Source organism: Camelus ferus, chromosome 14, assembly GCF_009834535.1.
Source record: "Camelus ferus isolate YT-003-E chromosome 14, BCGSAC_Cfer_1.0, whole genome shotgun sequence".
Taxonomy (NCBI): Eukaryota; Metazoa; Chordata; class Mammalia; order Artiodactyla; family Camelidae; genus Camelus; species Camelus ferus.
Window position 1 is genome coordinate 972,141 of NC_045709.1, and position 27,911 is coordinate 1,000,051.

The 27,911-nt window shown below is 31.1% G+C and overlaps 1 long non-coding RNA gene across 2 annotated transcripts; it reads right to left on the bottom strand.

Annotated features, from left to right (window-relative positions):
* Positions 1-5,557: 5,557 nt before the first annotated feature.
* Positions 5,558-19,122, bottom strand: LOC116668513. 2 transcript variants are annotated; one of them, XR_004325616.1, is made up of 4 exons: positions 19,097-19,122; positions 8,855-8,912; positions 7,495-7,575; positions 5,558-5,670 (listed from the first exon to the last, which is right to left on the bottom strand). It is a non-coding gene; the product is annotated as an uncharacterized LOC116668513 (long non-coding RNA). The 2 variants fall into 2 exon arrangements; XR_004325615.1 differs by lacking the exon at positions 5,558-5,670 and having other exon boundaries at positions 7,408-7,575.
* Between the last annotated feature and the right edge of the window lie 8,789 nt (positions 19,123-27,911).

Here is a 27,911-nt window from a genome sequence, read left to right on the forward strand (position 1 = left end):
CATGAACTATGCTATGAACTAATTAAAAACCATAAAAATTAACATTCATTTTGATGCGAGCGTTTTGACCTTGTGGAATAATTGATGTCAGAGAGGAGGTGTCTTCTCAAAAGTTAGTGCTGATTTCAGCAATGTCACTGAACTATGATGAGGCTGAATTAGAAGAATTCCACGGAGTCTTTACAATCCTGACCAGAGGCAGTAGCCTGGAGAAGGAAGAAAAAGTGGGTGACTGAAGGATTTAAAAAATTGCTGAACACTTCAAACCCTCTTGATTTCCTGGAGAACAGCTAGAAAGAAAGGCAGAAGCAAGAGATTTTTCAAGACCTCATCTTTGGACCTCTTAATTCTACCAGCAGAAAATAAGCACTCTAGCTAAGGAATATAGAAAACTATTACAATTTAAAACTGTTGCTATAGATTCACCAAGTGCCAGTGCTTAAGCTAAGTTTGGTCTAACTATGTAATTTATTCCACAAAATGTTAAATAAATAAGAGAAAAAGCAATAGAAGCATGATGTAAAATGGTGAACGCTTGATGCAGGGCAGGTATCTCAGAGTATGCTCATTCCGTGTGATGTTCTACATCTTGTGTGGATCTAGTTTATATATTTGGTCCCTCAGAAACATTTGAATCCACTCTACTTTGCATGATAGTTGAGTTTCTTCCCCAAACATTATCTTTTGATTAAGAGCCTTTTGATTGAGACTTTTAAGAGTATGCATCTGTCCAGAACTTAAAAAGTCTGAGATTCGACCCTACTTCCATATTAGCAAGTAACAGTTTCATAGATCTTGAGAAATTATTTCATAATTAAGAAAGAAGACTATCAAATCATTTAATTTTTTATTTCTATGATTTCATTTATTTTATATTTAGAAATGTTCAATGTGATATATGGCAAATAATTGTCTAAGGTTGTGAAAAATCTTCAATAATATTATGTACAGTTACAGAGATTGGTTAAACAAGTTACTATTATGAGAAGAACTAGCATGTATTAAACACTATGTAGTTTATAGGCATTATCCCATATAAGATATATATATTTAAATATATATCATTTATTTAATCAGCATGAAATGTATATAGGTAGTTAGAATTACTTTTATATTGCAGAAAAAAAAAAACAGATTTAAGGAGGTTAAATTACATGCCCAAAATATAGGTGCTGGAGTCATAAGGTTATCCCAAATTTGTAAGATTCCAAAATGTGTGTTTTGAATATCACAAATACTTTCATTTTCAGCTAAGATGAAGTGAAATACATTTCTAAAATTTATTTTATAGAAAAATTTGGAAAAATGTTCACAGCATATCAAATAAAAGTAAACAATTTAAAGTAGTAGGATGTAAATATAATCCTGTTTGTATTTATAATTGGAAATATATGAAAATGTTTTTGTTATTTAACCTTGGATGTCCAGAATATGTGGTCATAAATGTTATTATTATAATAAAACTTATAATAAGATGACAAATTGTTTAAATTTAAAACTATTATTAAATTTGAATAAAACAATGTGTACAATGAATAAAAGATCAAATGCCAAGTAGTAGCTAAATCAGGAAAGCAATTAGCAAATAATTTCAACAGTGAATATTTATTTCGCTAATAGGGTTAAACATTTGTTTAAAGACGATGACCTAGTTTCATTAAGATCATCACTGCATGTAAACAGTGTGATTATTCTCACAAATATTGTAGAATTACACACATTTTAAACCTCACAGCAAGACTCTGTAATCATAGCAGGTCTTTCTAAAATGAACAGTATTTCTTTCCCAATAGAACCACAAGTAGACAAATGAGGATACTATGAATAATCATGGCTTCTATAAAGCTGCAGTAATGTTAATTTAGTATAGTTTAAGAATTATATCTCTTGAGGAAATTTCTGAGAAAAAACAGAGAATTTGCCTGGAAGCCATTGCCCAGTTCAAAAAGTGGGATATATATTTTAGTATCAGAGTAAAAAATGTATCATTTGCAGATATTTTTAACCAAAGCATACATTTTTGAAGCTTTATTTGTTAACATGAAATATTTATTGAGGCTTAAAACTATCTTTTCTTTTGGAATTTAGTAAAATGAGACTAGCACATGGTTTTTTTAATGGAAACTTCACTTTGTGAACTATATATGTGTGAATAAACATAAATTTCATTGGTTAGAATTTTGAAAATTAAAAAGAAAGTAATTTAAAGAACAAATTGTTTGACTTTCCTTTGTCTCTTACAAATGTTTTCTTTTAAATTCACATGAGGTTAAAGAGAGTCACTCTTAGAGAAAACAGAAAGTTATTTATAATATACATATATAAAAATAGAAATGTTCTAAGCAAGAACTCTTATTGATAGAGTGAATAACAACATTAAATTAGAAGATAAACTAATATGAATATTAGATGAAGGTGAAGAATAGCCCCCTAAGTGGCAAAATAACAATATTCCCTCTTCACTGCATAATAAAGTTTTATTTAGTTTTTTTTAAATTTCATTATTTTTTATCATTTCCTTGAAAAACAAAAAAGGAAGTGAGCTATTTAGAAAAATACATTTTTTTTTTTTTTACCACCAACAGCTGGTGAAGGATCTGCAGTTTCTTCACTTGCAATCTAACAAATTGGCCGACCACCACTTCATTGATGCTGACAAAAAATAGGAAACTCTCGGGTCAGAGAAAAAGGACATTATTACTAACAAAGATAGCAATAGATACAGTATTGGCATTTTGTGTTGATTTCTGAACCCTTGATTCCCACAGAGTGATATGAAGAGGATTAGGTGATTAATTTCTGCACATTCACTAAGGAGAAGCCCTGATCTTAGGGAATCCAAACTTTCTCTTCTGTACAGTAAGCATGCCCACCTTCCATTCTGGAGGGAGACACTACCTCTCTCTTCCAAGCTGTTTGTTATAAAAACATCCTTATAAAAATAAGCTACATTAAAGGTAATCAGTACCTCTGATCACAAAAAGTGCTGAGAAATTTTCTCCTAACTCCTATAAATTGAAGAAAAGTCTCATTAAGATTTTGTAGTATACTATTTAATTCATTAGGTATGATTCTACCATTCTGGGAAAAATCATTAATATTTGATCAAAATATCTACATATGTTATGAGTTCATATTTCCAAAAATATTACAGTTATAGATTTCATAAGTAAATATATTTTATGTTTTACATTTATTTTCATTGTTAAAATACATTAATAATTTAATAATACATGCATGATGGAAAATTGGCAGGATAATATAGTAGGCAGAGCATAAGACTGGGAGTCAGAATACATAAAACATTGGCCAGCTCCAACATTAACTAAGAATGTGTCCTTTGATGAATCAGAATAAAGCTATGTTTTATTTTATTTATCTATATAACATGAAAAAATGCAATAGATGATCTCTAAGGGTCTTTTAATATCAAAGAGTTAATAAAAATATGAATATGCTAGAAGTTAATACAAAAATTACATTTTCTTTTTCCCCAAATGTAATTTATTTCATTTCAACTCAGTGAAAATGCACTGGATATAAGTAGAGTAGTATAAATACACAGAGGATCAAAATATGAACACATTCCCCCAGGAAATTTAATATATGGGGAAATAGACCTGCCATATAATTGTACACGTTGTATATCACATAAAGTTAGGCTGTTATGTGAATGGAATTTCCTATAATTGTGCATTACACAAACTAAACAACTATATAGACCAGTCTATATCAGCTTTCTTTTGCCATGTAACAAGTTACCATAAACTTAACAGCTTAAAGCAACACATTTATTGTCTCACACTTCCTGGTTCAGAAGATCAGTCCTGGCTTAGCTGGGTCCTCTATTTCAGGGTTAATCACAAAGCTGCAATCAAGATGCTACCTAGACCATGGTTCCATCAGAAGCTCAAGTGGAAAAAGATCTGCTTTCAAGCCCTGTCAGTTTGTTGGCAGAAATCATCTCCTTGTGGTTGTAGGAATGAGGTCCCCATTTTCTTGCTGGTGATTTACTAAGGTCCACTCCAAATATCTAGAGGCCACCATACTTTCTTGCCATTTATTTGATCTTCCCCAATAGCCCTCTCACAACAGGCAGTTTACTTCTTCAGGCCAGCAAAGAAGAAACTCTCTACTTCCATTCTGTTAGGACAGAATCTTCTAAAACATAACTCAGTCACAAGAGAGTGACATCCCATCACTTTAGGTCTGTAGTGAGATCTAATCAATGGATGACTTTCCATCGCCTTTATCTTATCCTGTTGGTTAGGATGAAGTCACAGGTCTCACCCGTAATCAACGCACGACATTTAGGAAGCAGGGATTACTAGGAGAGTTGAGTCAGTCTAGAGTATGCCCATCACAGAACTCCAAAGGTTAAAAACAGAACCACAGAGGAATATGCAGAATCATTGTGACAAAAAATGCTATAAATGTACTAGTTAACTGAATAAACTTATTCATTTAACATGAGAAAATAAAAAAAAGACAGAAAAAAAATACATGTGTTATTGTTATTGAAAGTCTATGGCACAATATCCTTGAATATATTTAAAGTATGAAATATATTTCATGTGTTAAAATGTCCTTTAAATTACCATCTAATTTAAAGGACATTTTAACACACATATTCACACACATAAATGTGTATATTCACAAAACACAAAGCAGTATAGTAAAAAAATTAGTCTAAGAGAAGCACATAAAGAATAAAGCTAATATTTTCTTTGATGTCATGAAAATAAAACCAGATAGCATATGAAACTAGGTTGTTAAACTGACTTGATTATCAGATGTATAAGCAGAAAGTCACTGGACATGACAAGCATCATTACTCTTTCTCTGAGATCACCAAATGTCTACATGCCCATGATAATAGCTCATGCAGCAAAAATGGTGTTTAAAATCAATCGTTAGTATTGAAAAGTACTCTGGTGAAGTGAGAATTAGACAAAGATCCAAAGGCAACTCAATGGAAAAAGAATACCCTTTTCAGTAAAATATCCTTAAACATCTGTGTGCCCATATCCAAAAAAATGAAACTCAACACATACTTTAAACTATATAGAAAAATTAATTCAATATGGACCATAGACCAAATTGTAAAATGTAACACTATAAAACTTTTAGAAGAAAATTAAGGAGAGAATATTTGTGACCATGACTTTGGTGATGCAATTTTAGATGTAATATTAAAAGTCCAATATATTTTTTAAAAATAAATGTTGTCAAACATTCATAAGCAATTTGACTTACCAAAATTAAAACAAAATCTTTGCCTTGAGAAAGACTGTTACAAAAGAAAGAAAAGTGACGTCACAAACTGCAAGGAAATATTTGGAACCTCATATCTAGTACTAATCCATAATACATAAAGGTCCCTTTAAAATAATCAATAAGACAAACAGAAAAAGAATAAAATATGAGCAAAATATCTAAACAAACCCTTTACCAAAGAAGATATATTACCAACAAATATGTATATAAAAGAGGCTCAACATCATTCATTATTATGGAAATGTGAATTAAAAGCACAGTGTGACACCACTACTCACTTGTTTGAATGATTAAAATCTGAAACACTGACAATAACAAGTGCTGATAAACTTCCATTAATGGCTGTGGGAATGCAAAATGGTGTATCTTCTTTGGAAGACAATTTGGTGGTATCTGATGAGTTAAGACATAAACTTACTATGTGACCCAGCAATTACATTCTTATATACAGGAGTGAATTGGAAATTATGTTAACAGAAAATCCTGTTCATGATTGTTTACAGCAGCTTTATACATTATCATCACAAACTAGAAGCAATTAAGATGTTCTTCAACAAATAAATGAGTAAATAATGCATCTATACAATGGAATATTATTCAGAGATAGAAAGGGACTGAATTATTAATTCACAGAACCATATGGCTGTGTTTAAATGCAATTTACTAATAGAAGGAAGCCAGATACAAAAAGGTACATATTGTGTTTTCATTCACGTAATATTTTAGATAAAACAAAACTATAGAGATGAAAAAAGGTAAGTAGTTCCCAGGAGAAGAGTTGGTTATCTATAGAGGGAATTTACAATGGAATTATGTGAGTGATGAATATATACTGCTATGCATTTCTAAAACAACATTCAATTGTCCATCACAAAGAGTATAGTTTAATGTATAAAAATTAAATACACACAGAGGAAGATGAAGATCACAAGATAAAACCTGTACTGTGAAAAATTAATCTGTCTTATGCATTTATGACATGACCTCATTGAAGGGCATGGGGGGGAAAAGAAACTGATCTATTTAACTTTGGAACAATATTAATTTAACTGGAAATTCCAATGCCAAAGAAAACAGAACTGTATTCGAGTTGGTAACTTCTTTTTCTCCCATGAGTAGAATTTAACAATTCTAAAAGTACTCTCTGTGAATATTAGTGGTGAAAAAAGGAAATAAATGGACAATAATGAGGGCCGGGTTTCTCGCTGTCAGAAAGAGACATTAGGAATAATCTGTAGAGGAAGATTCAAATAAACTGTCATAATGGAGTAAAGTCTGAGGTATTATTATATATCAATGTTACGTTCAATATACACAGAGATATATAGACACTGTGATAATTATAAATATGTGTGTATATGTGGGTTTCTATATTTAGATATAGTTACTACTTCTGTCTGTTAAAACTGCCTAGAAGCAATGATACATCAACAGCAACAAAAATATCCATTACTCAGAATAAGTACAGGGTCAGGGTCACATAAAAAAGCTTCCCAATTTTAACGTCTTGTATTTCTGGGATTTTTTATTTCTACATTGATATTCATTCTCTGTTTTGTTTCAGGTTTTTTTTTCCCCCATGAAACTTTTTAGTTACTCTTTAGGTTAATGAATTAGTCCTATAAGGGTTAGCAGAACAGCCAATTTATGAGGAGTTATTTTGCTTAAAAACAGCAATAAAAAAATCAGATGCAGATAATTTCAGGTCGCTTTACCATTATAATTATGCAGAATTTATGCAGGTTGACCTACGCATATGCCATAGAATTTATTTTATGTAAAACTGGATTGTAAAAAAGCAATTAAGTTTTCTTTCTGTTTTGATACAAGCAGAATGGAACTTCTTTTACATTTCGGTACCATGATACTGGTGACAATAAAGAGACATGAGTTTTTATGATTGTTTTTCATGCTTTCCTTCTTAACAAAAGTGATAGGATTTGCTTGAGAGTCTAGATTTATTTAGGACTTATTTAATTTTGTGTACATGTTTTGACACATTCACCACAAGATTTATTACTTCCTTATTCTATAGCAAATCTGACATTCATCCTCAGTGTTTTTCTGTTGAATTAAACTGTTGATTTAGGTTATACAGCATCCAAAAGCCTTTTCTGAAAGTCCAACTTTATTTTAGAATTATTCTTGTTTAGGTAGATAATCACACAATATATCAGCTTGGGGATACACAATAACAAGTATGTTAGAAGCTCTTACCTTGAACTGATTCTGTACATATCATACCAAAGAACTTTAGTCTTCATGACTGCAAACAATCTATAAGCATCCATTTTCTCTCTAATGTCAATAAACAAAATATATTTCCTTCAAATCTTGTAAGATATTTGAGCAGTACAGAAGGACTGACTTTTCCTACTTTGCAATTTCTATCATACATGCACAATATAAAAATGATACAAAGAGAGTCCCTAGTCAGATGATCATATCTAAGTTTTCCCAACAAAGAACTTTGTTTATTTTTAAAGGATTCATATGGAATCTGCAACTGACATGATATTTTCCAGTGTTGTTTGTTTTCCCATTTAAATTCTCCAGGATATGCAATAGTTTCTGGGCATTTGGTTAATCAAGTGTTATTGTTGGCCTCTGTTTCTGTGTCTCATTGGGGGATTTCCATTCTAATCAAAATAAATAGGCTGTTTCATACCAAAAGTGATCTTATTGACAGATCCTAAAAATGTTAAATGAGCTACCTATCCAAGAAATGTTGTGTTCTAATTTAAAATCATTATAGCTCTGGAGCCTTGACATGAAGTTATTTGTTATAATTTCTTATTTGGTTAGTGTAAGCTACTCTAGGTATTTATTGTTTGATTTGGGCTTTATTTAAAATTATTAGCACAACAGTTACATTTATATTTGCAATTTCACTCTGAAAAAAACATGGCACAAAGAAAACCATTTCTACTTTATTATTTGATTTCACAGTTGATAAATTAGTACTTAGGTACTTTAGTAGTTAACTGTTGTGAGTTTTTAAATAATTTCTATAATTTATCACATTTATTATATATTAACTTTTCCTAGGCATGTAAGGACAATGGTACTTGGTTTCTTTCATAATTCAAATTACACCCCAAGTAAACAAACAACTTTAACAAAAACTTTGGTTATCAAGAGTTTTAAATATTTTTTCTTTAATTTTAACTATTTAAGATTTCACTGTAACTATTCTTATGCTTATTATTAAGAAGGTAGTTAGAAGGTAGCCATACCTAAAAGTATGTACATTATCTAAAATATGTGCTATATTTTCTTTTCTAGGGAATATGGGCTATTTTTTTTTCTGTTATTGGAAAAATTTCTTCATTTAAGAGCATATTACAGGGACTAGGATTGTAGAATCCAATAACAAACTACATAGATTTGAATACCAGCATTCTTTCCAACTGTGATTTTTGACATATTGCAATATTAATAGCACAATCTATTTCACAGGGTGAAAATAAGATAAAGATTAAATAATTTATATAAACACTTAGACAAGTGGTTGACATATATAAAACTCTATATTAATATGTTCTTATTACTATTATCTCATTTTAACTTGACATACCTTTGTTTAGTTGACATTGTTGGAGTCTTTTCTTATAATGCTGGTTTTCTTCTTCACACTGTAAAAAGAACAGCATAAAAAATGAAAGAAAGGAAGAAAGAAAGGAAGAAAGGAAGAAAGGAAGAAAGGAAGAAAAAGAAAGAAAGAAAGAAAGAAAGAAAGAAAGAAAGAAAGAAAGAAAGAAAGAAAGAAAGAAAGAAAAGAAGAAAGAAAGAAAAAAAGAGAAAGAAAGGAAGAAAGGAAGAGAAAGAAAAGAAAGAAAGGAAGAAAGAAAGAAAAGAAAGAAAAAGAAAGAAAGAAGGAAAGAAGAAAGGAAAAGATGTGGAGGAACTGGTTTAAAAGAACATAGACACATGAAGCCAGAATGAATAAAATAAAGTTAATCAACCAGTGTTCTATGAAAGTATATAAATTCTCACAAAAACTCCATATATTCTTATACAAGAAGCTATTATGTTCTTAGGATTAATGCTTGATAAGTATTTTTGATCATTTTGATATTAATCTTGGGTATTCTAATCTTGGCTATTTAGAGTTCTCCAAAAATTCCAAAATTTAAATATATTGAACAACTGAAAATATGGAAAAAGTGAAATTTTAAACATCAAAAAAATATTAAATGTGAAAGAGATTAACCCAGTTAAAATTACAAGTCATTTTCCTTGAATTGTTATAATGACTAAGATGTAAATTGACAACATATATGAAAGATAGAGTTTCAAATTATACTTTCTCTAATTAAGAATTCCTTTCATTCAAATCTAATTTTAAATGCTTTATAGATAAGATCATTTGACATTTGCTTCTTAGTATCTGAGGAAAGACTCCATAGACCCAACAAGTGATGGTTCAGGGCAAGCTGCCCCCAAACATGGGGTTGCCACACACGAAGTTGCCAAACTGTCTTCTAAAGTAGCTGAATCATTGGAATCCTTAAAAGCAAAAAATGAGATTTTCTGCTGCTCCATTTCTCCACCAGCATCTGGTGGTATCAGTGCTTTGGATTTACATGTGGTGACATCTCATTGTTTAACTTGCAATTTCCCAATACATGAGATATCGATACTGAGAACTGATAAAGAGGAGGAGGAGAAAGAGAAGGGGAAGGAAGTAAGTCTCCATGTTTTGAAATTTGCTTTATTTGAAGTACATATAGCTACTTTCGATTAGTTTAGCATGATATGTCTCTGTATTCCTTTACTTTAATCTGTGTCTAAATATTTAAAGTGGGTTTCTTATACACCATATGCTGTTATGTCTTAATTTTTAAGTCCTCAGTCTGTTTAATTCATGTATTTAGAGCAATAAACGTAAAAGTCATTGATATAATTAGCTTACTATCTACCATATTTGTAACTAGTTTCTGTTTCTTTTTCATCTTCCACTATTTTTCTGTCTTCTCTGTTATTAATTGACAATTTATGATTCTATTTTTCTTCTCTCTTATCAATTATATTTCTTTCTAAATTTTTTATTAACTGTTCTCCTAGAGTTTATAATATATATTTACAACTAATTTAAGTCCACTTTCAAATAACACTGCAGCACTTCATGGGTTATATGAGTAACAGCATTTTCAGTTTTTCCCTCCCAACCATTTATAAGATTGCTGTCACTCATGTCACTTATCCATGTGCTGTAATCAACAAATACATTGTCTCTATTACAATTTTGAACACTCTTACCTGTTAAATTAAAAATAAGAAAAATAAAATATATTTTGCTTTCAAATATTCCTTCTACAATGTATTTCCTTTCTTTAAGTTAATCCATTATAATTTGTTCTATTCTTAAAAAAAAAAACTTTTCCAGTGTTATTAGCGATGCTCTAGAAGCTGTAAAATATATTTCATTTAGATAATATTTTTAGTTATATTTTGATGAATTTACATTGACTCTAAGAGCCAACATTAACTTATGAAGATTGATAGCTTTTCACATGCTCCATCTCAGGGAAGTTAAGATGGATGCATTTCTTATTTTTTTAATTAACTAATTTGTTTACTCATTTATTCCAGTTTTATTGATGTATTATTGAATATAACACTGTGTAATATTAATGTGTACAGCATAATGATTTGACTTACATGCATCATGAAATGGTGAACAATATAAGTTTAGTGAATAGCCATCATCTCATAACAAAGCAAAAGTAAAAGAAAAAATAGTTTTCCTTGTGTTACTGTCTTAACAATTTTCATATATAACATATTGCAGTGTTAATTTTATTAATCATGTACATTATGATCCTAGGACTTATTTATTTTATAACTGAAAATTTGTACCTTTTAACTACTTTCATACAATATCCCCCTTTTCCACCCCCCAGCTCTGATATCTTTTTTTATTAGTTCCTTTGGCTGGCTATTTTTCAGTTTGTTTGTTTGTTTCTTTTTTTTTAAGTATAATTGCCTATATTATGTTAGTTACTGGAGCACAACATAGTGATTTGATTTGATATTTCTATAGATTACAAAATGATCACCACAATAAGTATAGTTGCCACCTGTCACCATACAAAGATATTACATTATAATTGACTATATCACTCATGCTGTACATTTCATCTCTGTGACTCATTTATTTTGTAACTAAAAGTTTGTACCTGTTCATTTTCCTCACCTCTTTCACTCAAACCACCTTACCTCCATCTGGTAATCACCTGTTTCTATAAATGACTCTATTTCTGTTTTGTTATGTTTGTTCATTAGTTTTGATGTTTAGATTCCACATAAAAGTGAAATAATATGGTATTTGTCTTTCTCTGATTTATTTCACTTAGCATAATACTCTCTAGACCATTCATGTTGTTGCAAATGGCAAAAAGCTACTATTTTATGGCTGAGTAGTATTCCTTTATATATGTATATAATATTTATATAACGTACATATATATACACACACATATATATATACACACACACACATATATATACATTCTTTGTCCATTCATCTATCCATGGGCACTTAGGTTGCTTCCATATCTTGGTTATTGTGAATAATGATGCAATGAACATAGGGGTGAGTATATTGTTTTGAATTAGTGTTTTGTTTTGTTTTTTTGTAAAAATATCCAGAAAAGGAATTGCTGGATTGTATGGTAGCTCTATTTTTAATTTCTTGAGGAAACTTGATACTGTTTTCTATAATGGCTGCACTAATTTACATTCCCACCAACAGTGGGACCAATCCAAAAAGCTTCTTTTATCATTTCCTCAAAGGCAGAGTTAGTGAAAAACAGTTCTCTCAAATTTTGTCTGAGAGAATGTTTATTCTCCTTCATTTATGAAGGAGAGCTTCACTGGATATGTAATTCTAAGAATTTTTTTCAATACTGTAAATATTTTATCCCACTCTCTTCTTGATTACATGGTTAATAAAGAGAAGTTTGATGTAGTTCTTATTCTGTTTTTCTTAAGGTAAGGTGTTCATTTTCTCTGACTTATTTCAGGATTTTTTCTTCATCTTTTATTTCTGCACTTTGACCAGGATATGCCTAGGGGTAGATTTTGTGGTATTTAACTTGCTTGATGTTCTCTGACTTCCTGGATCTGTGTTCATTGCCTGTTGTTAATTTTGAAAAATTCCCAGTTACTGTTATTTCAAACACTTTTTTCTGTCCCTTTCTCTCTTTCTTTCCTTCTAATATTCCCACTACATATATTTTAAGCATTTTGTAATTGTCCTGCAGGTCTTAGATTCTATGCCATCTTTTCAATTAATTGGTTTTTTTTTCTCTTTGCATTTCAGCTTTTGAGGCTTCTATCAACATATCTTCAAGCTCACTGGTTCTCTACTTTGCCATGTCCATTTCTATTACAGTATTTTTCAGGCTAGAATTTTTCTTTGATGTTAGAGCCTCCCCTTCACCACTTACCTTATCCATCTGTCCTTGCATATTGTCCACTTTTTGAATTAAAGCCCTTAGAATATTAATCATAGTTATTTTAAATTTCTGGTGTGATATTTCCAAAAATCTCTGCCATATCTGAGTTTGGTTCTAAGGCTTTGTTTTTCTCTTCAGATTTTTTTTTTCCATTTCGCATGCCCTGTAATTGTGTTGAAAGCTGGACATGTTATACCGAGTAGAAAGAACTGATATAGCTATTCCTTTAGTGTGAGCTTTTATGTTTATCTGGCTAGTGGTTAGGTTATGTTTACTGTTTGCTATAGCTGTGGTGTCAAGGACTAAAATTTCCATTAGTCTCCCTGGTTTTGTCTCCCCTGCTGTTTTTGAACATACCTAGAGTCTTCTTAAGTAGTTCTGAGGTTTACAGTTATTTCAGTAGTAATCTTCTATCAAAGTTTATTAGAAATTTTGAAATTCTCTGACGCATATGTTGTACATATCAGAAAATGTAAGCATGAATCCAACACTACATCTGGGCAAAACTACAGTTAAAATCTAGTCCTCCTGAGTCTTAACTCAGGACTATTTTTCTCCTAATACATAAATGAAATAAAGGACACAGGTGAAAGCATAAGGAATGTGTGGAACCCTTATAATTATTCTTATAGCTGTGCTGTCTCAGTGAGAACATCTAAGAGGAAAAAGTGACTCTGAATCCAGAGCAACTATCAGGGAGAATTTAGGAAGGAACTGGTTGTGATCAGTGAAATCATAAGAAATGGTTGAGTGCGGGGCTTTCAAACGTAATCACTTTGTCTTTATACAAGATGGATGGAAAGAGAAAAGGGGTTGCAAATCTCAAAAACTCAGCATACTTACATGTGTCACTTGATGAACTGACTGGTATTTCACTGAGAAATCGGAAAAATTAAGTGGGTAGGACAAATCTGATGAATAAAAAGGACGTATTGCTCTTGGTAAAAGGTAGCACTACCTTATTAAACGGGAAAAAAAAGACAGAAAAAAATGTGCAATCTGTGTTTGAATAACCTGGTTCCTGACATTCTTAAGAGGAAAGGTTGTTTCATCTCACTTTACACTTTTATTATGCATTTTATCTTAGAGAGTGTAGCACATCTAATTAATGTACCATGATAAATGGAGTTTCTGTATCATTAGAACCCACTTATAAAGAATGAAAAGGGACCTCCATGTGCAAACACAGGAAAGTTAATCCCTAGCTATCAAAGGTTCATCTCCCGCAAAGTCATTTCACTTTGCTCATATATTTAATAGGAATCATTTATATAATATTCAGGCAATGGGAGAGAAACTGTAAAAAAAAAAAAAGTTTTAATTGAGTTATTCAGCCATCAATTCAGGCTAGTCAGATTGTAAGAAGAGAAATTGAAACAGAAGCCCTGAGAGAGGATTTCCTACCAAAAAAAAAAAAAAAGCCTAGAAAAACAAAAGTGGATATTTTCACTTTTCTGAGACAGAGGGGAATCTTTCCAATCATTATGATGATATTTAGAAAAGTGAAACTTTCAGGGACATTATGTTATACCTAGATTTCTGGTAGCCAGCTTCTTCAGCCTCTAATCTACGCAACATTTTTAATGTTTATTTTAACAATGATCTTGTTTAAAGAATATATTTGATGTAGAAATACATAGCGTAAATGCAAAGTGAGACATATACTTGAAAATTCTACCTTAAAAATATTTTTATTAGTCACTTAATGAAAGATATTTCCAAGAATTCATGAGAAGGAAATTAAGATATTTCCATTTCATCCAAGCAAAGTTGATTTAAAAGGCTGATTGAATTTTCAGTGAATAGGATAAAAGTCTTCAGTGGTTATATTTGTGCAAATTTACAATCTAGAACTTTATTCCCTTAAAAGACACTTGACATAAAACACACCCACTATATTGACTAAAATGCCCATTTATACAATAACACTTCTCTTTCTCTATTATTGTTCCTTAGTCAGAATTTCCTTTCTTAACATTTGAGCCATATTTGGAGGTCAAACAAACCACTATAACTTCTTCACACTTGTGCAGAAAAGACGATAAAATAGAAAAGTGTCTGTTGTGCAAACCTGAATGGAGAATGAATATGCTATGTCATGGGAGATTTTCGTACATTTTCTTAGAACGATTTTTTAACAGTTACTGATTAATTAAATATGTAAAATAGAAGAAAATGGGTACATAATGAGTATTGCAGGCTAGAGAAATTTAAGTGTCTTAGCCTTATTTTTTATATTTGAAGAGTTTAAATTGTATGTTTAAAGTGGGATATTACAGACAAATTCAAAAACACAAATGTAAGATTGAGTATATATTACTGCAGATAGTTTTCTGTCTTAAGTTATTATTTTAATTTATTATTCTCCCTTTAACTGGATGATATTGCATAAAGATGGGTCACAGGCTTGGGAGTAAATGATTATCTCTAACATAACTTTTAATATGAAAGTTATATTTACACATACTCTATAGATTAAAAAATGAATGTGTTATTAAATGAAGACTCTGCCTCCACTAAACTAATTGTTTAAAAATAACATATCCCTTCATATATACACATAAGGTAATTTTTCTAATTCTTCCAGTTTCCTAATATATCCTGTAAACATATATTCACAACACATCAATAAAACCGTATTTGTGTAAACCCCCATGTCTCCAATGTTGTTCCAGGTAAAATACTCCCTTCAAGATGGTGGCAGTGGTCTGTTCTCTTATCATCCTCTCAACCTGGTGGGCTCATGTGCTAGACATTACTTTCAAACATTTTTTTGTTATCCAATTTACTTTTTTTAAAAAAGGGTTATTTAAATCATTATTTAATCTATTTAACACTATTTAATAAGGAATAACCGACCTGTGTACCACCAGCCACTCTCTCAAGTATTGGGAATATAAAAGTCACAAACTTGGTGAGGGGAGTAGGGATGGTGGGAAATAACTCAGTGATCGAGCACATGCTTAATGAGCACAAGTTTCTGGGTTCAATTCCCAGTACTTCCATTAAAAATAAATAAATAAAAATAAAAGACACAAGGTCAATTTCTGGATAAACCTTGAAGTGAAGCCTTAGTTTCCATCCTAGAATTTCCTGGTTTCTTTTGTGTTTTGTAAGGGAAGACTGTGTGGTTTCTCAGCATGTTTTCCTTATTGGTAATGGGGTCTATTCAGATTTTTAAATAATTTCTATATATTACCATTAGCTCATAATCCACTTCATTATTTGAAATTTCATCTATACTGCAAAAAGGTCTTTTCTTCAGTTTGACTAAGAATTATTTTTGTCTTCTAATTAAAATTTAGTCAAGAAATCAACTGCCTTATTTACTTAAAAAAGAATGTCTTGTATTCGTATATGTCATGATAGTTTCTCTTTGTGGCTGTCATTTTCTTTCCATTAATTCTTTCTTGACCTCATAAAGCTATTTGTTATATATTGTTTTAAACTCTTTGCTGTTTCTTTAAAAAATGCTACATATATTTATCTTTGTTTACTTTATTTTTAAAACTACATCTTAAGACTTCCAAAACATAAATTTTAACCAAAAGATGTCATGATTTATTTTTGCTAATAGAGATATACATAGAAAATGAATAGACAAGATTGCATGTATCTTTAATTTTTTTAAATGTGAATTTCAAATAATATCAAAGTCAGTTAATGTTTTAAAGAGTAATCCATTACGCAAAATTTTGAGATTTTGGCAAAGATATCATAATGTGTTATCAGGTTGAAATACTGCTCATATATGAGAGAAACACTTATAACGGACAAAACAAATTCAAATTTTTTAAATGCTGTATTTGGGGGATGCCAAACAAGTAGTTGACTTTATTTTCCCTTTTCAGTTACCTCTATGAAGTAATGAACACATAGTAAATTTACTATTATTCTCCTGTGAAATTGACACTGCTCATCTTAAATGCTGCTTTAAAAAATCCATCACAGCTTGCATAAATTACACAGTCATACTGTTTAAAGATGTGAAATTAGAACTCAGGAATTCCTCGCATTTAATTTTAAACTCAATGTTCCCAGATGCACATCTTTCTGAACAGTCCATTAATCAGAAAAGCTAGAAACTATTAATCATAGTTCAGTGTAACAATTTTTTCATATGTTCCTATCTTTGTTGGGCTATACATTTTGAAAGTTGCTTACTCTTGGGCATTTTCTCCATTTGAAGATAAAATATCATGCCATCAACTTAAAATCTCTGCTATAATGATCTGAAAATGTACTGTTCATTTTTTTAAGACAGTCTGGAAAGCTGACAAGATCAAAAAGTCAGCATTTGAATCATCACTAGCTTGAATGGTTTGATTATTAAAACACGTCTTCATCATTATAAAATTCATTCAGATACACATAAAAGAAAAAATCATTTTTTATAATGTTAGAATAAAAAAGACATGGTAAAGAATGCTCATGATGCCCCTAATTTCTGTGGCCTTTTAGACTTGAAAGGGAGCAAGAATAGATTGAAATTAATACATTGTAAACTGACTACTGACTATACTTCAATTAAAAACTATAATAAAAAATAGAAAATTAAGGTAGCAAGGGAGCAGTGGGAACTATTAGGCAGCCAGAAAGATAGAAACTATTTCAGTGACTACACAAAAAATTTCCATCGTCCTAAGGGACAGATTTTCACTGTATAATATGTTCTCCAATCTCTAAACAGTTCCTTCCCTTGACAACCCAGAGTCCAGTAAAACAGAAAAGTAATGGTGAAAGACACTTTTATACATCTCATAAAAGCGTTTGGTAATGAAAACATGTCTGCCTCCTTCTCTGATGAGGACTGTTAGGTCTTGCCCCATAGATACTCCTGCCATTGGACCTTAGACAATGCAAATACAGGTTGTGATTCTGAAAGATATATATTGTTGTTACATCACTGCACTAAGGCTTCTGATTCTCTGTCGGGTACATTTGTGTTTCCTAGTCTTTTTTATTTTTTTTTTTAATTTTTTTCTATTTACTTAATTATTTCTTTTAATGGAAGCACTGGGAATTGAACTAAGCATGCAGTCTACCGCTTGAGCTATACCCTCCCCTCAAGAAATCCCGATATCCTAGTCTTAATTAATGCCCAAGTCGTAGCTCCAAGAGAACCTTGGTATCTGTATTCAACTTGTGGAATAGAATTTAATATTTGCTTCAACTGTAGGGATTTACTGAAGCATAGAGAGGTAATTCAGATACCAAGCAGCCACTCCATATATCAATCATAAACCATCTTAAAAGTGTTTCTGTTTTACCTCAACAGATATTTTTGCAAGCAGTTATACAGCAATCACATTATAGATGTGCTTTATATAAACATTTCAGTCGAGGAGCAGTTATGCTTGCTTGTTTATGTTTTTAATGTTATGTATAAACACGGAAGCAAGTTGATATAGTGTAAATCTTCTTAAACTTGTTCATATCCTGGAACACATAGTAAATAAAAATAATGGTATGAGATTGGGCTAGTCTGCCAAGGCTGACCGTTGCTGTTCCAGATTTAGCCCAGATGTCAATGCCTACAGATAATCAAAATCTTGGCTCACCTGTCACCGATTCACAGCATTTCACTTGGAAACTTTAATTTACCTTACGTGAATCACTTAATCTTTAGAATCTTTTTTTTCTGATTTAGGAAGTGGTATTAAAAATACATGACATATCCAATCTTAGGAATATAAATAAATATCAAAATAAATATATATTGATTCAAAACAATGAAAACCATTGTAGACCTAAATAGAGTAGCCAGACAGTAATGTTCCTGTTATGTTAATGTCATGAAGTATAACTTCTACAAAGATAATCTGGATTTGTTTTAAAAATAGATATAATAAGATTGTATTTTTTTAACTTTTAATACCTTTTTATTTCAAAATAGATTTACAGAAAAGTTAAAAAGATAGTACAGAGATCTCATATACATCATATCCAGTATTTGCCAGTATTAGCATCTTTCATTAATACGGTACATTTGTCACAGTTAATGAACCAATATTTGTTTGTTCTTTTTAACTAACATTCATCTTTTATTTAGATTTCCTTAGTTTTTTCCTAATCTTTTTACCTAATCTCCTTTTGCATTTCCAGAATGTCATCCAGGGTACCATACCACACTTTAAAGATCATACCTCCTTAGTCTCTCTTTGCTGTGATAGTTAAGATGTATTATTTATTCTTATTTGTACAAATTCTTGTACAAGTGAATTTTTTAATTGTACAAATTATATTTTGCTACAGCTATCATTCCTTTATTTACCTTTATCACTGATAATTTTAGTGTGATCTTTTGCTTTGTGTTATTATTTCTAATTATTGTATTTATATACAGTTTTACTTACCTATTTCCCCTGCCATGGGTAGCAATACAGCTTTCAATTCCTGGTTATCACTAAAAAAGAAAAAAAAATTTGCAGTGAAAATTATTGTTTATGTTCCATTATGGTTTTCATTTTGTTTTGTTTTGTTTTGTTTTTGTATTTATTTGCATACTTGATTGATTGAAGGGTAGTTGATTTACAATAGTGTATGTTACAGATATTCAGTATAGTGGTTCACAATTTTAAAGATTATACTCCATTTATAGTTATTACAAAATATTGGCTATATTCCTCACACTGTACAATATATTCTTGTAGCTTATTTTATACCTATTAGTTTGTACCTCTTAATCTCCTACCTTTGGTTTGTCCCTCCCCCTTTACTTCTCCACATTGGTAAACACTAGTTTGTTCTTTATATTTGTGAGTCTCTTTCTTTTTTGTTAATATTCACTAACTGGTTGTATTTTATAGATTCTACATATAAGTGACAACATATGGTATTTGTCTTTCTCTGTCTGACTTATTTTAAGTTAGCATAATGCCTTCCAATTCCATCCATGTTGCAGCAAATGGCAAAATTTCATTCCTTTTTAATAGCTGAGTTGCATTCCATTGTTTCTTTATATACCACATCCTTTTTATCCATACATCTGTTGATGGGCACTTAGGTTGCTTCCATATTTTGAGTAACACTGTTATGAATGTAGGGGTGCATGTATCTTTTCAAATTAGTGTTTTGGGTTTTTTTTGGATACATATCCAGGAGTGGAATTGCTGGGTCATACAGTAGTTCTATTTTTAGTTTTTTGAGAGACTTGCATACTGTTTTCAACAATGGTTGCATCAATTTACATTCTTCCCAACAGTGTACAAGGATTCCCTTTTCTCGACATTCTTGCCAACATTTGTTATTTATGTTCTTTTTAATAATAGCCATTCTGAGAGGTGTGAGGTGCTATCTCATTGTGGTTGTGATTTACATTTCTCCCATGTGGCTTTGCGTGAGAATGTATCTGAAATACACACATAAAAATGAGATTTCAGAATTATGGGCTTTCCTTTACTTATATTGATATTCCAGGTAACAATTGGTATTATCTAACTATCAGTTTGGGAATGATTCCTTTTATCAAAGAATTATCAAATGTTTAAAAACTGATGGAACAAACGTTATAGCTTTTTTTCTCTTTTAGGCTAATAGTATAACTACACTGATTGTTTTCTAACAAACATTGAACCATCTTTGCATTTTCCCCGGTGGACAGAATTCTATGATGACGCTTAGATGCTCACCCCCTTTGCTCACATGCTCTTTATAATTCCCTCAACTTGAGCGTGGGCAGGATATGGTAGATTTTACTTCTGTGACTGGGTTACATTACACAAGAGGAAAGGCGCTTTGATGTAATTAAATTCCCTAATCGGCTAACTTTCAATTAGAGGATTATCCCGGGATTGTTTGACCTAATCAGTTGGGAGGAAGACTACTTCTGACAGACCTGAGTAAATCATTTTAAAAGAAGGCTCCGGCTCTTCCTGGAGAGAGTGAATCTCCCTTGTGGATCCCAGCCTCCTGCTGTGACATGTGGTTCAAGTCTGTTTAGGCACCTCACTCCTTGATGGCCTGCCCTCTGAATGTGCCATCGCCCCTCACCTAACATGAAAACCAGTTTCTTATAATAAATAATATACAAGTACCAAATAAAAAAAAAACAAATATTAACTGGTTATATGTATGACTGTCCAAATTTCCTTAAAATTAGAAGGAATTAAAGTTCCTAAACATACATTTATTTTCAAGGATGTTAATGTGGGCAAAACACTGATGTGATACTTTTTTAGATGGGTTTTTTTGGTTCTCCCTTAATCTTTTAAATTCCAAGTTTCTACTGCATCAACCAATGAGCACTTTAAGCAAATGGTTCCTCACGTACATGTGTTATTTTATTCGTAATCCCAATGTAATGAATACCAAGTCCAGTCATAACCAAATTAATTAAACTAATTTTACCATTTTAAGTAAAATTAGGCAACCCATTTTGAAATTTAGAGTTTTGAAAAATTTCATTTAGTGTTTTCCGAACATATTGGCACCCTATGTAAGTTAGATTGACAATGAATATGACAAGCACCTGGACAATACAATTGATTTAAACAACTACAAACTAATTTTTATTCATCAGTCAAATCACAGGGGTATATTGAGAGGACAATTGGAGACAGTCAAATGACATTAGTTTGAAGTGCTCTCTTGAATCTTGTTATCAAGTCTTTTCAATCTGTATTCTACATCATTCTTTCCTATTCTTTAATTAATATCACACTGGAATCAGTGTTTCAAATAAGGAACATACACACAGACACATAAGAATGGTGATACTGGCTGAGATTTCTAGATTTTTATATTTAAATGATTATATATTATAGAAGTTGGTTAAATACTGACTCTTGCTTATTTTCTACACTTACATTCTTATATTCTGTATTCTTTACATGATACGTAATGTATTATAAACATTTTTATATAAATTCAGAGATGCATTTTTTCACAAATATTTATAGAGAAATATTGTTTGATCTTTCAGCTACAATAGAACATTTCATTTGGCTTTTTTTCTTTTTAATTATTAAGGTTAATTGATACTTCCCAGGCTTAAGAGTACAAACTCTGGCTGTATGTTGCCTGGATTTTATCGATAACACCACTATTTACACCCTGATGACTTCATACAAATAATCTGTAAAATGGAATCTTATTTTAGCCAATTGTCATTGTTAGCCAATGGCATGAGACTAATGAAATAAAAGATTTTAGAGGATGCAAAATGTTTAGCATATTGACCAACTTATAGAATGCCTTCAATTTATATTTAATAGTTTTAATAGCTTAGAGGTAGAAATATTTTATTCTTATTTTTAGTAGTAATAATGCCTTCCTTGTTTCCAAAATGTGTTCCCTCATTGACTGATACATATATAAAAGAAAAGTGGTAGAGAGCATGCTTAGTATGCATGAGGTCTTGGGTTCCATCTGCAGTTACTTCCTCTAAAAATAAATAAATAAATATACTTACCTCCAAACCCCAAAATAATAATAACAAAAAAGATAATAGCAGAGTTTTCTTTCACTTCTCATAGATAATTTTTGTTCACTCAGCTCCTAATCCAGTGGCTATTTGCAAAGCTTCCTTAAAAAAAGACTGAAGATAAAAAAAAATGTATTTTTATTTGCAATACAGTTTTCTACATCTGTGAGAGATTAATAAGAAAATAAGCAAGCTTATTTTTATTTATTAGTTTTGGTTCTTTTATTTTGCATCTTTGAAGTGAGTGTGCTGGGAAATAATTTAGGGCATCATTGATAGGGAGAAAGGATTGTTGCATAATAATGAAGCTGTTGAAATATATTCAATAATATATTACCTATCCAGGTATAGTTTTCATTACCTCCCTTTAAACTTGTTTATTTCCTTCAAACAATTTGTTCTCTAAGAAAGTATAAAATTATTAGTTCTCTGTGTTCAGAGGCTTACTTAATGTGCTGTGCACTTCCATATAGCCTTTCCCTAGGCTATTTACTATAGCACCAGCAGATGAATTTTAGATGTCAGTTAATGATGCAAGATGGGTCACAGTGATGAATTTTATTGGAAAATGGGATAGCCTAAGAAAATGAAAATCTAAATCTATGCAATTTATATGGAATAGTTAAATGACTTCTTAAACTTTGTTCAAATATTAAGGACTGTAGCAACTGAAGATTTTAATGAATACTTCATTGAGAGCTTCCAACATATACTCTCACACATGTATATTTTTGCCTAAATGTTTGCCTGTATTTTCTATACTTACCTATTTTTTGTGCCTTGAAGAGTAGAATTTTTTAGGAACCACTCTGATATATCACTTTTAAGACACAAACTGCAAATTTGTTTACAGTCATGAATAGAAGCTAGTTTAGTTTTGGCCAATGAAGTCTCAGTCATTAATCGACGGAATCCCTGAAATCAGGTCACTCCCTAAGCTATAGCTTACTCTATTGGAAAGGTCAACACCAAACAGATCATACTAAGGTTAGGCAGTCTTTGTATCTTGGCTTCGACATATGTAAATATTAAGTATACTAATTAAAACATACTTTAAATATAACTCTACATTTACAGAGAAACATCATCTTGACCAAGGAACTAATAACGTCATCATTAGATGATCCATATCACTTAAGTCATGCCCTAGAATAAGAATGTATATAAAAGGAAATGGAAAGGGGCTAATATTTTGGGGCATATCTTATGTGAGAGGTCTTCTACATGAAACTGTTATTCACAGTCAGTCTGAGATGTATATCAGCATTGCCCATTTTATAGATGAGGTAATTAAGACTTAGAGAATGATTAACTTCCCCAATGTTACAAATGTGAGGATGGATTTGACCCCATTATATATGCCTCCAAAGCCTGGGTTATTCTCGCATGCCACTCTGACCTCCCAAGTGAGCTAACTCAAGGTATTTACATATTATGAAATGCACCTGTCTTAAAGGTCTCTCTCTCTCTCTCTCTCTATACACACATAATTTTTAGTTTTGACAAATGTATACACACATATCTCCACCACCATAATCAAGACATAAAATCCTTCCATTTTCCAAGATATTCCCTCTGTTCCTTCTCAGTCAGTTCCCCAAAATCTCAGCCCTAGGCACTCACTCATCTTTCTGTTATGTTAGGTAAATTTGCCTCTTCTAGGATTGCATGTGAAAAGATCATACATATGTATAATTTGTGTTTGGCTTCTTTCATTTAGCTTAATATTCATTTAGCTTAATTTTGAAATTCATTTATGTTCTGATGTTTTTCTCTGTTGAGTTACCTTTAATTGCTCAGCATTCAGCTCTATGGGTATATATATTTTGTTTATCCATTCATAAACTGAAAATTAATGTTTTCTTTCCAGGTTTTGATAAATGTGATTGAAGCTGTTATGAGATTACAAGTACAAGATGTTTGTAGACATGTATTTTTATTTTTATTGGATATACAAAAGTGGGATTGATGAGTCAAATGTTAAGTTGTTCAGAAGTGGAGAACTCTTGTTTGAAAACTTGCACCATGCAGCAGAGACCCAAAAAGCTTACATCTAAGAGTAAAATCTATTCTAGACCCTCTGTAGCAAAACAAAAATATATGTAAAAAAGGGAAAACTCTTTCTCAAGTAACTTAACCTACTCCAGATTAAACCTCCACACTCATTAAAAGAAAATTTAGACACTTGAAACCATAACATTCAAAATGTCCAGCATCTAATCAAAATTTAGTGCACGTGAGAGAAAGCAGAAGAATGTAGTCCACAACCAAGAAAAACAAATAAACAAACAGGAATTAAAACAGATTCATAAATAACATAGAAAATAGAAGTATAGATTTAGCAAATGAAAACTTCTTAACTCTACAAGGATTTTACTGCAATATATGGCTTATAAGGTACTCTACAATCTCCCAACTCTAGATCTTGAAACTGATCAATGCTGCTAGTGTTAAAGTTTCCCATCCCTATGATAAAAAAATAATAATAACATAAAAGCCTGCAATTTGAAAAAGAAGCAAAAAAAGAAGATCCAATTAGTTACAATTTTTACATATTTGTAAATTTGCTGTAAAATGGGTTAATTTTTTCCTTCCAATTTACATATGTAGCCCATGAAAAAGTAAGTTTATCTGACATACAAAACACATTTATTTATATAAATATTTCATCTAATTAAGGTGCAGTGGTGTAGATGCAATGTAAAAGTTGTAGCTCATTAAACAAATTGACAATTACAATAGTATTTCCCTTTAACCTGGGCTCCATGCAGTCTATGAAAGTAATTCCTGATTCAAATAACTTATTGGGGTGGTTCCTCATTTCTAAATTTTTTTCTAAGATTAATTCATACTTTCATAATGAAAAAGTTAACAATATAACCTCCATATTTTAAAAATTTATTGTATCAGTACTTCAGTATAAAATTAAATATTAAATAATTCTGAATTTTAAAAAAATCACCTAAGTTGGCTCTCTTCAAATTGGACACTGATCCAATTGAAATATTTCCCAATGGTCTATACATGATGGTCACAAGAATATTTTTGTATCTGCATATGCCAACATATTCCATAACTTATTCTAATACAAGTATGCACACACACACCCAGTTGTTTGTGTTCTTGTTTGATAGCATTGTAAATTCTTCTCTTGTCAATCTATCATTTAGATAATGTAGACCACATTTCACTCTTCTGTGCGTGTTTCCTTATAGTTATTTAATATAACACATTCTAAATAGGAATTTGATTTTTATATTTCTGCTTTTATCAAAATGGACATACAATACTTATTACAAACAGCTCATGGATTCCTAAAAATTTTATTCAGCTATTGTTTACTAAACATGCTTTAAGAGTTTTATAAACAATGAAAATCTTTGATCACTATTTATAGTAAACTACTCTAAAAAGCATACTTTATGTTGTTTAGCCTAAGATAATCTTTATTAAAAAGTATTGCACTCAAATCAATTGTAATATATGATATATAGTATTTTAAACAGTTTGGCTAATATACCTTGTTCTACTATGTTTGCATGGGACGGACGAGGCTATCAAAGGTACAGTGAGTCCCTATTTCTTTTTCATGATTTTCCTTTTTATATTTCACCTGAACTATTCACATGTTTAAAAAATCTCCTCTAAATCCTGATGTAAAGGTATTCTGAAATACTTTACTATTTTACCATAAAACAAATTAGCAACACGATTGCATCACATGGTGATACTGTTTTATTATCAAACTGTTTATCGTCCTTTCACTCTACAAAATTTTAGTGCCTTTTCCCAGGAGAAAGCCTTCAGCAAAGTAAGGACACTTCAGAGCACAGAATAGAAGAATTATAAAACTGTCAGAGATGTCAGAAAATATTGCAATCAGCAGCAGAGTAGCATTGCCTGGAAAACAGCCATTTCATCTAAGGAGTTCTTTATGGTCTGGTAAATTGCATTACATTTAAACAAAATAGAAATGACATTCCTACACAAAATAGTTTAATCACTCAGTACACGGTTAATTTTTCTGACATATCCTATTTCTTTTCACTTTATGAAATGTGTTGCTTTTTTATTTACTTTGAATTCAAGAGAGCATATTGAAATAAACTTTATTTTACCAAAGGGGATATGAACATAGCAAGACAGAAAAGGAAAAAGAAAGCCTCCCCCTCCATGAAAAACATAATACAGACTTTTACAAAGAGAAAATGGAAATAATTTCAAATATTGTATCTAAATAATGGTAACTTCGTGTGTGTGTGTGTTGACAGGCAGAAAAGGAAAAGGAGCGAGAGAATATAAGGGAAAAGCAGTACTAAAATAACATCACGAGTAAGTAAAGATGTTAACCAAATTTGTCTCCCTCATTTTAAAGTCTTGTTGTCTTAAGTATGGATCATTTTGAATACAGACCTAGGATATTGAATATATTGTTCTGGTTAGCTTGATTTTTTTCCCCCTTTTCTTCTTTTACATCATTTTATTCTCCTTTGTTTCATTTCTTCTTTTTTTTTTTTTTTTAACTTACACTCACATTTCAAAGCATTGGACATTTGGTCATGTCATTAAGAAGTGCTGGCTCTGGGATTTCATTATTTGATTATTGAGTGTTTTGTACGCTCTGAAGCAAATTAGTATTCCAGCTTTGCTGCTCACTGCTAGACACCGAACACAGATAGAACACATTATGCGTTAGACTAGTTAAGAGGTTTTAAATTAGATTTGTGACTTGAAAGTTTGAATAAGAAAACTAATAGAACACAAAATGAAGCAGAGGGAAAATTAGATTAATTATCTACATCATTCAGTGTGAACGGTTGCTGATATACTGTGTTGTTGAGTGGTATTTTGGTACTAAAACATGCCTTCATTTTGCCTACATTGAGCTGCTATAATTGTTGTAAAAATACGTATATTTACAGATCATAATATAATATCCTGGAGTATTTTAAAAATAAAAAAAATTTAAATAGGTTGTTCATGTTCTTTCTTTCTCCCTCCTTTTATTCCTCTTTTCCCTCCTCCCTTTCCTCCCTCCCCCCATTAGGAATATTTACATTTGTGATTAAACCAAATATTTATCTTGTATATTTTTCCCTCATTAAAAAAATGGCTCTACTTTGTTAGTACAAGATACTATATACAAAGTGCAAAGACATAAAGCATTTTTCCTAGTCATTCTCATTCGCTAACCCTCTAAAAAGATGTTATATTTCACTCACCGGGAGAAAATTCCATAGAGCAATGTCATGAGCAGGAACTGTACATTTCAGTGTAACAACAAAGGTCAGACTCTCTTGATCTATTTCTGAGGCTACTTCCTCCTACTTTAGGTAATCCAGACAAATTGAACCCTTCCTCCTGCAAATCTGGTTCAGTTCACATGCCTTAAATTCCTATAGTGTGTGTGTGTGTGTGTGTGTGTGTGTGTGTTTTGCTCTTGTTTCAGTCTTCTCTAATGTCAATGACATTGATATTTAACTGAAATAATGCCTGCTGGGACATCTAACATGCCTGAATAAACATCCACCTGTTCCTCATAAATGACATCAGATGCTCATTCTGTATGACAAGCTATATTTTAATTTTAAGTACTTATTTTTTCATACTCTGAACCTCAGTAGGGAGAGATTTCCATAATGCCCTCTGGTTGGTAAAATAGTAGGGGGATCAGGAATGAAAGTTTTCAACTTCTGCTTGATAATGAATGAAGAATGACAATTATTATCAAAGTAATTAAAACATAA